This window comes from Spodoptera frugiperda, chromosome 25 (genome assembly GCF_023101765.2).
Source record: "Spodoptera frugiperda isolate SF20-4 chromosome 25, AGI-APGP_CSIRO_Sfru_2.0, whole genome shotgun sequence".
NCBI lineage: Eukaryota > Metazoa > Arthropoda > Insecta > Lepidoptera > Noctuidae > Spodoptera > Spodoptera frugiperda.
This window is the reverse complement of record NC_064236.1, coordinates 16,329,483-16,341,592: the sequence shown is the minus strand read 5'-3', so window position 1 is coordinate 16,341,592 and position 12,110 is coordinate 16,329,483.

The window sequence follows — 12,110 nt, the reverse complement described above, 5'->3', positions numbered from 1 at the left end:
CACTTGTTGTCTGGCACGTCGTCTGGGAGAAACCCGTACAGACGGTGGGTTTGATGGAGGCGGGCTGGCTTTTGGCTGAGGCACAGTTAAGATGGCAGGCTCAAGTGCTACATCACCACATTCTATAGGTTGTGTATTCCACTGAAATGCTGAAAATTAATAAAGTCACAACCATTATTAATTTATGTATTAAATGCTGTTTACAAAAATTAGTTACAACATATTATAGCCTCTTCTTTAAAAACAACAAAAGGGCTAGACACGCAGGTCGATCAATTAGTAATATTATTCCTGCCCAGTAAGTACCTACCTACTTGTGTCATGTATGTTATGTTAAATACCTACTATTTTATTTGAACTTACAAGCTTCTAATGCGTGTTGGGTAGCTGGTGGTGGTGATGTAGCTGGCCCAATTTCTTCTGAGACGATTTCCTATAAAAACAATGAGTTTTATTTTAAATAGAATCAAAAACTTTATTAGAATGGTTTATCAGTATCCATTAAACTTCACGTTTAACCACCGCGGTGTTCATCCTCTGCCTGTGGCTGTGACGCGGGTTGCCCTTGCAGATTTACCGCATACGTAAACATAACCATGGCTTGCACGACAGTCAACAGTGAGAGATCATTCCCGCTGAGCACTGTAATGACTTCATGGCGCAACCCATGCAGTACACTCAACGAGCGTATGCTGCGTCGTAGTGTCGTATCCTCCAAGCCGTCATTGCAATGATGACACGTCGACGTCTGCTTCCGACCTATATGGCAAGTAATTTCCAAAGCAACCATGTCCAGAAAGAACCAATATTAACTACCACAACCAACCCTAACCTGGTTTAAGCCAATTTCCAACACCTCCGTAATTCCGGTTGCTGACTGAGTCCCGACAAGATTGAGAACTCGTTCCTCAAGCTCGCTCAGTTTTAATTTTGTAGCTGGCCCACCACCAGTTTCACTTGCAGCTCTATAAATTCGAGCTGCCTTCCTTTTTGTATTATTTTTCAAATCACTCCACACCTTCAAAAAATATTTTATCATAAGTTGTATTTCAATTGAATATTCGAGCTAGTATGTATGGACTTATGTTTTAAACCCTTGACTCACAAACCTTTCTCCATTTGTCAGTAGATTTGGTATCTCCTGCAGCATCGGCATTTAAAACATTTGCCAGTTCAGACCAAGTCTTCAAATTATTTAGTCTCCCACTCGGCCCTTCTGTGGGTTTGCTAAGTTCTCCATTTCTGTATAAACAAAATCATATGTTGTACACAACTATACTTACCAGAAATACATATTAATCAACCTAACCACTTCCTTCTTTTGCATTCCTCATCTAAGAGGAAGCTAAGTGTTATATCACAACGTTCTTTTGGTAAAAAAGGCTCAAGCATTTTCTGGCGCAAAAAAACAAGCTTTTTTGATAATTATTATTAAATTAAGTAAATAAAACGTATGAAATATTATTATCTCATGAAACACATACCTTTCCATAAAATCTACCATCATCTCGAATTGGGTTGCACTTGTCTTAGGCATTTTTTTAAACAATTTAAGTAATAATAAATGTATTCGCAATGCCGGTATGTCACGGAAACAAACATGCTACAAAAATGTCCGGCTGACAATCAATGTCAAAGAAATACTAATAAATTGAAAATGCTCACAATAATACCAAATAATGTGTAACCGATGTATTATATTTTTTTGTTGGTAATATCACCATTTAGATTTGAAACATAAACAGTCTTTTCTCTCTTTCTAAGTGATGTGAATAAAAAGAGTTAGAACTACGATAGTTGAAGTTGGAAATATAGTGAACGATACTACGAACGATATAGATTCAACTATAGCGAGGGTTGACATCATAACATCTCATGGTACGAACATTGAAGCCATCTATTGTAGTTGCATTGTCACATTTACTACTGTAGTAGAGTAAGATGTCAAAACTACGTCAACTCGTCGTAGAGGTACTGGTCTTTTGTTTTCACAAAATACACACTTCTGTAGCTGGAATAATCATCTTTTAACACGACAAAGTACCTTGACCCACCAACTGACATTTCTTCCGTGGGACCACAGGTATGGGTACTACGTCCGAACGGCCCAAATCGAATGGCCCATGGGCCGTTCGGACGTAAACAAAAATCAGCTACGTCCGAATGGCCCACTCAAGGAAAAAAAGAAGGAAAACAAATGAGTAACTACATAATGTACATTCGGGTGCAATGTATATTTGGGTACGGTCGGTGTATTTTGGTAGTATTTACCCGACTGCGCCAGAAGGAGGGTATGTATGTATGTATGTATGTATGTATAATTGTTTGGCACGCTCTGCAGCCTAAACGGCTTGATGGATTTTGACTTGAGAGTTGTCGTTAGATTCGTATTTACTGTGAGAGTGACACTGGATATATAAAGATAATAAAAAATCAAAATGGCGGATTTTTGGCGCCAAATTCGAATATTGCCCACTCTCTAGCTTGAACGACTCGATGGATTTCAGCTTGTTGGGGGTCGTTTGATTCGTATTTACTGTGGGAGTGAGAGTGACACTAGATATATCAAAATATAATAAATAATAAAACTAAAAGAAAATAAAATATAAAAGGTAATTTAAAAAAAAAACCCGACTGCGTTTCTTTATAACACGAAAATGAAAAAACCCTAAAACAAGAATACAAGAAAAAGGAGAAGGGGACTTTTGGGCCCAGCAGTTAACTAGTTGAAATGTATATTAAAAAAACCGTCATATTTTTCTAAAGGAAATCACAAAATATGGTACCTTGTTTCTATCTGGGAAGCGAGAAAACTTAAATTAAGTTATAAAACATTAATGATTATTTAATCATTTATGTATAACGTACTCTGTGATTTAAACTTCTTACAACACTCCTGTCTGATATCAGTCATATACCGATTGACAGATGACACTCGTTCGTTGTGTTTCGTTCTGAGTGCGCACGTATTTTTTTCCATGTTTTATTGTTTAATCCAACGACCTCGGCTTTATAAAGGACTTTTGACGGATCTTGCATCTCTAAATTACCTGACTCTCTATTTTGGACAACTGTTTAAGCCTATCAATTGGATATTGACGACATGGATCGCTGTGTAAATTGTACGATAGCGACTGGTCGCAGTAACTCTATTGGCAGAAGAGTCTTGGAATTATCAGTTATTCGTCAGTGGCGTGCATCTCAGCCTGTATACCTAATATGGTATCTCAGTTGGGAAAGATACGAAGAAAATATACGTTCCCCGACCCCCTACCAAATTCTTAGATGACATTCTCCTAATTATTGAAGATGAATAATACATATTTTATACAAATATTGGTGTTTTATTTATATATCCTCCTGTCCCTTTTTTAGTTTTTAAAACGTTAGTACTGCTTCTAAGTGCAGGATATTAAATGTAAAAACTTGTCTTTGACTGTAGCGACTGTTCAGGGTCCGGGAGAGCCAAACGTGTCAGATCTTCGACACTCCACACCAATGAGGTTTTACTAATAGAGACGTCATACTTATTGTAAAGAAATAATATTCAGATTCAGATAATATATAATATGTATATATATCCTCAGATTATATATAATATCATATATAACCCATGTTATTAACTTCTCCCTTTATTCCGGAACCTTCCCGTCCCTTTGGCGTAGAGCTTTTGTCCGTCCGCTACCAAAGGTCTCTACTCCCACTCTTCCTTCCCAATTCCGACCAATATCCATACTTCCTTTCCTGTCCAAGGTGCTCGAGGCCTGCGTACATAAACAACTTTCGAGTTTCATATACAGAAATGGACTAATTAGTCCATTACAATCTGGCTTCAGACCAGGCCACAGCACTACTTCAGCCCTCCTTAAAGTGACTGGCGGTATTAGAACCGGCTTCGAGAATACCAGAGCCACAGTCCTGGTTTTGGTTGACTTCTCGAATGCCTTCAATATGGTCAGTCACGACATCCTTTTAGGTATCCTATCCCACCTTACGGTCTCTGGCGATTCACTGGAATGGTTTTCTTCTTATCTTCAGGAGCGTCAGCAGTCGGTCAAACATGGTGACTCAACATCAAATTGGCGCGAATTAAAAGCTGGCGTTCCTCAAGGCGGCATACTTTCACCTCTCTTATTTTCCATATTTATTAATCTAATCACCTCAGAACTTCAGTGTTCGTACCATCTGTATGCCGACGACTTGCAGGCAGGCCGACTTTGACGACTTACCGAGCGCCATCACTAAAATTAATGCTGACTTGTCTGCCATCAGCAGCTGGTCGGCACGTTTTGGGATCGCGGTGAACCCCAATAAATGCCAGGCGATCATCATCGGAAGCTCTCGGTCTCTGGGAAAGGTAGACAATACATCGCTACCGCCTGTTGTCTTCGACGGTGCGATCGTGCCGTTCGGTAGTGACGTCAAAGATCTCGGCTTACTCATTGACAGCAATTTGAACTGGCAGGCACAAGTCACAAATGTGTGCAAAACAGTCACCGGATCACTGCGGTCTCTTTATCGCGTTAAGAACTTGCTTCCGTCTACCACCAAGTCAATGCTAGTGCAGGCCTTATTGTTCCCTATTATAGATTATGCGGATGTTTGTTATTACGACCTGAATGCAGATCTCCTCAATAAACTCGACCGACTTCTGAATAACTGCATTCGATTCGTTTTCAACCTGCGTAAATATGATCACGTTTCTGCACATCGGATGCAATTAAAGTGGCTGCCCATACGCCAGCGCAGGGAGCAAAGGGCGCTTACCACACTTTTCTCCTTCCTCAACTCAGCTTCTTCGCCTAGCTATCTTTCCTCTCTTTTTCAGTACACTTGCGCCAACCACAGCAAATATCTACGCTCTTCCAATAACCGTCTCCTTCAATGTCCTACACATCACACTAAATTCCTTCATTCTTCTTTTTTTATCCAATCCATCTTGCTGTGGAACGCGCTCCCCACCGATGTCAGGATGCTGTCTACTCGCTTGATGTTCAAGCAGAGAGTTCGGGAGCTTCTTCTGAAGAGGTTGTCAGAGTCTTCATCATGATCATCACTATAATTAGTATGTATATATTATATGTAAATAGTATATGTATTGTTATTATGTAGGTTTATTATTTTTCCATGTTATTTAAATATATATATATATATATATATATTGGTACATATTTGTGTAAGTAAGTATATTCTATTTTTCCACCTGAGCTTTTCTGTATTTACTTGCTCCATGCACCTACCACTGGTTTTTCACTGCATCACCTAAAGGTTTGGCTGGTAGAAAATGCCTACGGCATTAAGCCCACCTTGTACACATTCATGTGCATAAAGAGTAATAAATAAAATAAATAAATATCATTGCGTCACACACGCTCCTTGCTTAAAACCATAACACAACCAAAACTATTCAAAAGTATTTCGTAAAAAACATAGAAATACTGCAATGTTATATCACACCAACACACACAACTTCACGCCTTTTATCCCCGAAGGGGTAGGCAGAGGTGCACATTACGACACGTAATGCCGCTATACAATGTACACCCACTTTTCACCATTTTTGTTATAAGTCCCATGTAATAGGGGGTGAGCCTATTGCCATATCCTGGACACAATTCCAGACTCCGTGCTACTACTGAGAAATTTTTCGAAAATCCGAAAAAAGCCCAGCAATACTTTGCCCGACCCGGGAATCGAACCCGAGACCCCTTGTTCGGCAGTCGCATTTGCAACCACTCGACCAACGAGGCAGTGCAATGTTATAATATAATGTTATAATATATGTTACATTAGATACATATAACTTGACTTAACTTGTCTTATTTTAAAGAGTAAAACAACAAAATATTAAAATATCTATATAATATAATAACAATTTAAACTTTACAATTAACTTAAATTAAATTGCCTTCAAATTAAATTAAATTAAATTAAATTCCTTATATCGAGGAAAGGTGCTCGACTTCTACGGAGAGGTGGCTATGAGTACAATTGGAATTATCCCACATACCGCCACAATTCGTTGACGATGGTTGGCTTTATATAATGGCAGAGAGTCCGAGCATAGATAATTATAGAAAATTCAACGATTACTTACACATGGCTAGAAGATAATGTGAATTCAAATATCTAGTGTACATAATGAATACCATAAAACAAATAACATTGTAGAGTCATGGAACAATAGAATTAGAAAATATATAAAAGTCAAACCAAATATTGGTCAACTTTTACAAGGGTTGCATAATGATATCAAATATTATTTAAATCAGATAAGGAAACCTAATGGTATACAAATTTCAAAAAGGAAGCCTGAAACTTTAGAAAGGAATTGGAAAAATCAGACTACTATAAACGAATTAATTTTACGTGTGTCTTGCCTGATTGTGTCTTATGTAAGTCAAATTTTTTTGCTGCACGCCACAAACATTGGTTGAAATGAAAATTGCACCCTGTTATTTTTACATTTGGAAAATTATTTTGTAATGCTACTATGGTAGCTATTTCAAAATCCATTATGGCATGAGTTGGATTCCATTCTGGCTCGCGACTTTTTATTAATTGAAATAGCACCTGATATGTGTCAAGCTTCTTATCAGGTAGTAGAGCATACAGAATTGGAATTACATTAACAAATTCTTCGGTGCTTCCGATATCTGCATGAATTGTAAAAACTTGATAAAATCCATTTGGGCAGATCTTAAATGTCCCATCAAAGAAATAACTTCTTGACTGCCTCAAGTAAACAAGTAAATCCTTATGTCCAAATATTAATATTCTCTTTTGTCTGTATTGATAACACTAGGCAACAAAAAAAATATTTTTTTTTTCCAGAGATCTGATTGTGTGATTCGGAAAGGCCATGGTATACAGGGTGACTTTGAATTCGACGTATTGCTCTCGGGAGGTGATAGTACAACTAATTTCCTACAAAATTAGCCCTGAGGTCCTTGGGCGGAAAGTGGCTAGTTTCTGAGATATTCAACATTTTTGGGTTTGGTAAAAAAATCCCGAATTGATTACAAAAACATCAATAAATAAAAAAATACTGGTTGGATTTTAGTAGTTTTAGTTTTAATCAGTTGCAAATACATCAATTATCATTTATAAATACTAATAATGGCACAAATATCAATCGTTTTAAAATAGCAAGTAATTTCCTATCAAATTTTGTTTTGTGTCACTAATTTGGTCGATAGGAAACTGGATTTATTTCAAAAAAAATATATGACACTAAGCGTACAAACTATTAGAAAAACTTCCTTGGTTTATAAGCTACCCAGAAACATAAAATTATTTATAACATTCTCAAAAATAAATTAATTAATTGATGATAAGTCGAGTGAAAAGAGAAAAGGGCAATTTCAAAAACATCTTTTTTGCAACAATTTGTTCAAAATAACCTTCCCTACGACGAATACATGCCCGAACACGCTTTCTTATCTCTATGGCGGTCACTTTTGGACTGAATATGCGTTTAATTTCGTCATTATCTTCAAATACGTTTTGGAGAAGAATTTCGATACACGGCCTATTCCGTCTGTATAAACAAGGGACTTTATGTAAAAATCAACCGGCGTTAGGTTCTGGTCACTGTATAGTCTGTAGTCATGTAGTGGGACCGCCCTACATCTACCATTGCCGCACAGTAGATCGATAGTGCTCTTATCAAACTATTACAATATCCATTATTAGCCCCAAAAAAGTCAACGAAATCTAAAAAAGCAAAACCAACAGGTCCACATACGGTTTTGATTCAAATGTTTGGATTATTATTAATTTTAATTCTCACCATTTAAATTATTACTAACAATTTTAATTTTTACCAATTAAATTATTACCAATAATTTAAATGGTGAGAATTAAAATTAATTTTTACGGAATGAGCTAGGATCATTGTTTTAAATATGAATTTAGAAACAAGATTATGAGTTTATTCGAACACGACGATGGTTTAGTGTACTATCGAACTACTGTGCGGCAGTTGTTGGAACCATCGGTTTTCAGGTGTTGGATTGACAGGGCGGTCCTACTACATGACTACATGGCATGCACAATGACCAGAACCTAACGCCGGTTGATTTTTACACGAAGTCCCTTGTTTATACAGACGGAATATGCCGTGTATCGAAATTCTTCTCCAAAACATATTTGAAGATAATGACGAAATTAGACGCATATTCAGTCCAAGAGTGACCGCCATAGAGATAAGAAAGCGTGTTCGGGCATGTATTCGTCGTAGGGAAGGTTATTTTGAACAAATTGTTGCAAAAAAAGATGTTTTTGAAATTGCCCTTTTCTCTTTTCACTCGACTTATCATCAATTAATTCATTTATTTTTTAAAATGTTGTCAATAATTTTATGTTTCTGGGTAGCTAATAAACCAAGGAAGTTTTTCTAATAGTTTGTACGCTTAGTGTCATATATTTTTTTTGAAATAAATCCAGTTTTCTATCGACCAAATTAGTGACACAAAACAAAATTTGATAGGAAATTACTTGCTATTTTAAAACGATTGATATTTGTGCCATTATTAGTATTTATAAATGATAATTGATGTATTTGCAACTGATTAAAACTAAAACTACTAAAATCTAACCAGTATTTTTTTATTTATTGATGTTTTTGTAATCAATTCGGGATTTTTTTACCAAACCCAAAAATGTTGAATATCTCAGAAACTAGCCACTTTCCGCCCAAGGACCTCAGGGCTAATTTTGTAGGAAATTAGTTGTACTATCACCTCCCGAGAGCAATACGTCGAATTCAAAGTCACCCTGTAGAGAACTTAGAACAGTAAATAAAACATCTCAGTCACGTATAGCTTTTAAGAGAAATTTATTTTTAGTTTTAACAATTTTTTGTTATTATTTTAAAGTAAAATATTATTTAGACTTGAAAAATAAACTAGTTTTTGTTCTTTTGGCCTGCCTGTTATAAGAAGAGGTTGGTGTCTCTCTAATTAAAAACCAGCAGTAGTCTGCAAGCATTGCAGTGGTCCATTTTCCCTGATAACGCTTTTCCATTGAGGCAATTTCTTGGTGAAAGCGCTCACCGTGCTCATCACTCACTGCGCCTAGATTTTCTTTAAAAAAATTAAGGTGCGAATGCAGAAAATGTATTTTTAATGACATATTGAACCCCAGTTGTTTATAAGCATGTAACAATTGGTTTATAAGGCTTTCATATTGAGGCGATCGTTTATTTCCCAAAAAAAATTCCGTGACTTGAACAAATCCATTGCTTTAATCTTGAACCATATATTTCAGATTTTTCCTTAGGTAAGTCTCTAAAAAGATCGTCAAGCTCAGATTGGCTGATCAAATGTGGTGCTTTAGATGTACTTGCCACTTGAAAGTCTTCACATTCATCATCAGAACTAGAAGTGTTACTTGAGGATTCAACGTGACTTGGTGGGTTAGGTACTGGAAGATCTTCTGAATGTGGTATTGGTTTTGTTACGGAAGACACCTCTGCGTACTTAACTGTGTGCTTAGATTTCTTAGAAAATCCTTTGACATCTGTGAGACAAAAATAACAGTCACTTACATGATCCTTAGGTTCTCGCCAAATCATAGGTTGACCAAAAGGCATCTTTGTTGGTTTTCCATTAAACCAGTTTGTCAAATTCTTGTGGCATGAGAAGCAACACATGTGTGGCACCCAATATTTATCTTGGTTGCGAACGTCTAAACCAAAATATGCACGATAACACTTCGTAATTACTTAACGGCGTTATGGTTTTTTTTTTACTCTTCGGTGAAAATAAAACAAAATAAATCCGGAGAGTTAACACAAAAGCGAACATGGCGAAAGAAATCAATGTATACTGACACTACAAAATATTATTGTGATCGTTACTAAGAAGAATTTAGAGCTACCCTCCAAAACTAATAAAAAAAGTGATTTTTTACAAAAATGTTAAAATCTCCATTCCTATACGTGACTGAAATAAATTATTATTTTTCTGGTATTAGGTGTATGATTATCAATAAAATACGGTATGAATTTTCCCCGGGAAATTTTGAGTGTTGCCTAGTGTAATCAGCAAATAACATAAACAAATATTTTTGAGGGATAATAACGTCAGCTCCTTTTCTAAAGCAAAGTTTCTTAGCGCCAATTGAGCTATTTCGCTTTTGGTACAGATTTTTGCTTACATTTTCAAACTTTGGTAAATTTTGAACTCCTTTTTTAGCAAGTATTTGCATATGTTCATTAAATACTTTAGGAACCGGAATAGATAAATCGTGGCAAACAGCGTTTTTACATTTTTCCATTTGTTCTTATTTGTCCGTTGTTTCTAACTTTTCAGGTCCATGCTTGTGTGCTGTTTCACGTATAACTTTAAAAGGGTTACTTTTCGTTTTAATAGAAGCGCTGCACGTATTTCTTTTTGCACAACGCCAAACTTCTGTTCCGTCTTTGTTCAGCCTTTTCCAATTGTACTCATAGCCACCTCTCCGTAGAAGTCGAGCACCTTTCCTCGATATACCCCCACTTGTACAAGGCTGCACGTAATCCATTATTTATTTAATTATTTAAAGTAAAAAAAAATTAAATTCAAGCCCGTGTCGGGTACAAAGGAGGACCTTGGAACGACGTCTGACGTGACGTTTGTTTTGTTTTTCAGAGTGTAAATGAAATCAGATTTAAAAAGTTACAAAATCGGTAAAATTATTGAAAAGGTTGAAAGAAAAAGAAGTTTTTATCAACATCGACAGGCACTAAATTAAGTATATACAATGTGAACCCCTAATTGAAAATATTGAAAAATAGTGATTTTTTCGGTAAAAATAATTCACAAACGATTTTTTTTCTCACCAAAACATTATCAAACATATGAAAAAAGTAATGAATTAGTTAGCCAAGGTTATTAGGTACCGTTTGTCGTTTTTTTTTTGTTTCTACGACGCATACAACCTTTGATATCAAAAAAAGTAAAAAAAATATTAAAATAGCCATAACTTTTAGGGGGAGGGGATTCGACCACTTCGACCCCCGACTTTTGTCGATAAAATTAGGTGTAGAACTCAGCCTTAACGGGTTAGAAGTCTCGCCCCTATCACATTGTATACATCAGTATATAGTAATTATATATTTTATGTCGTAAATATTAATAATATAATTAAAAAAAATATATACATAAATATATATATCAATATATTAAAAATATTAATAATATTTTTTTTTTATGTTAATATAATGTTTGCGAATGTACTTTCTAATAATTTTTCATTTATTTTAACTACTCATTTGTTTTCCTTCTTTTTTTCCTTGAGTGGGCCATTCGGACGTAGCTGATTTTTGTTTACGTCCGAACGGCCCATGGGCCATTCGATTTGGGCCGTTCGGACGTAGTACCCCAGGTATCAGCATGGATTAGCTCACATGTCTTAGTACTCTTGAATTCACTGTTGCTGAACGCTAATCCATGTATTTTTCCAACCAAACAACTCTCACACACTGGCTTGGATGTTTGTTTAACCTCTATGTTGTAAGAACAACATAGAGGTTAAATACGGAAGACCGTAAGATATCTTTTACGTAGGTAAAGGTTCTGATGTGCCAATCTTCTGTGCCACTCATTCAGATCGTTCGGAACTAATTTCGCAGTACTCGCGATGTCACAATTACTCACATAGCGTAAATCCAAATAATATGAGCTTCCAATTCTTTTCGCCACCGCACAAAGTTTGATTGATTTATAAAATTTGCACGAACTGTCATCTGTCAGGATGACATAACCTCTATCTGTAGCACGATTTACTGAGAAAAGGTTCGTTTTCAGTTCCGGAACAAACGTTATCTATTATTGTATTAATCCATTCACTTCTCACCGAACAAGTATTTTCCTCTCGACGATGTCCCAAGCATGCGGTCGTGCACCACGCCGCTGCGAGATACCCTTACTTTCCTTCTCGCCAATATTTCGCCAACGCCAATCTAAAAACAAACAGATTTATGGACTGGGCCCATAACCTGTTGTTTTAGAGACAAAGATAGGCAGATCTAGTGGAACTTTACTTTATTAATATCTTTCTCATCTGAGTTACATAGCACACATTTGACATTTTTCCAGAACAGAACATATCGATGTAAAACAAAT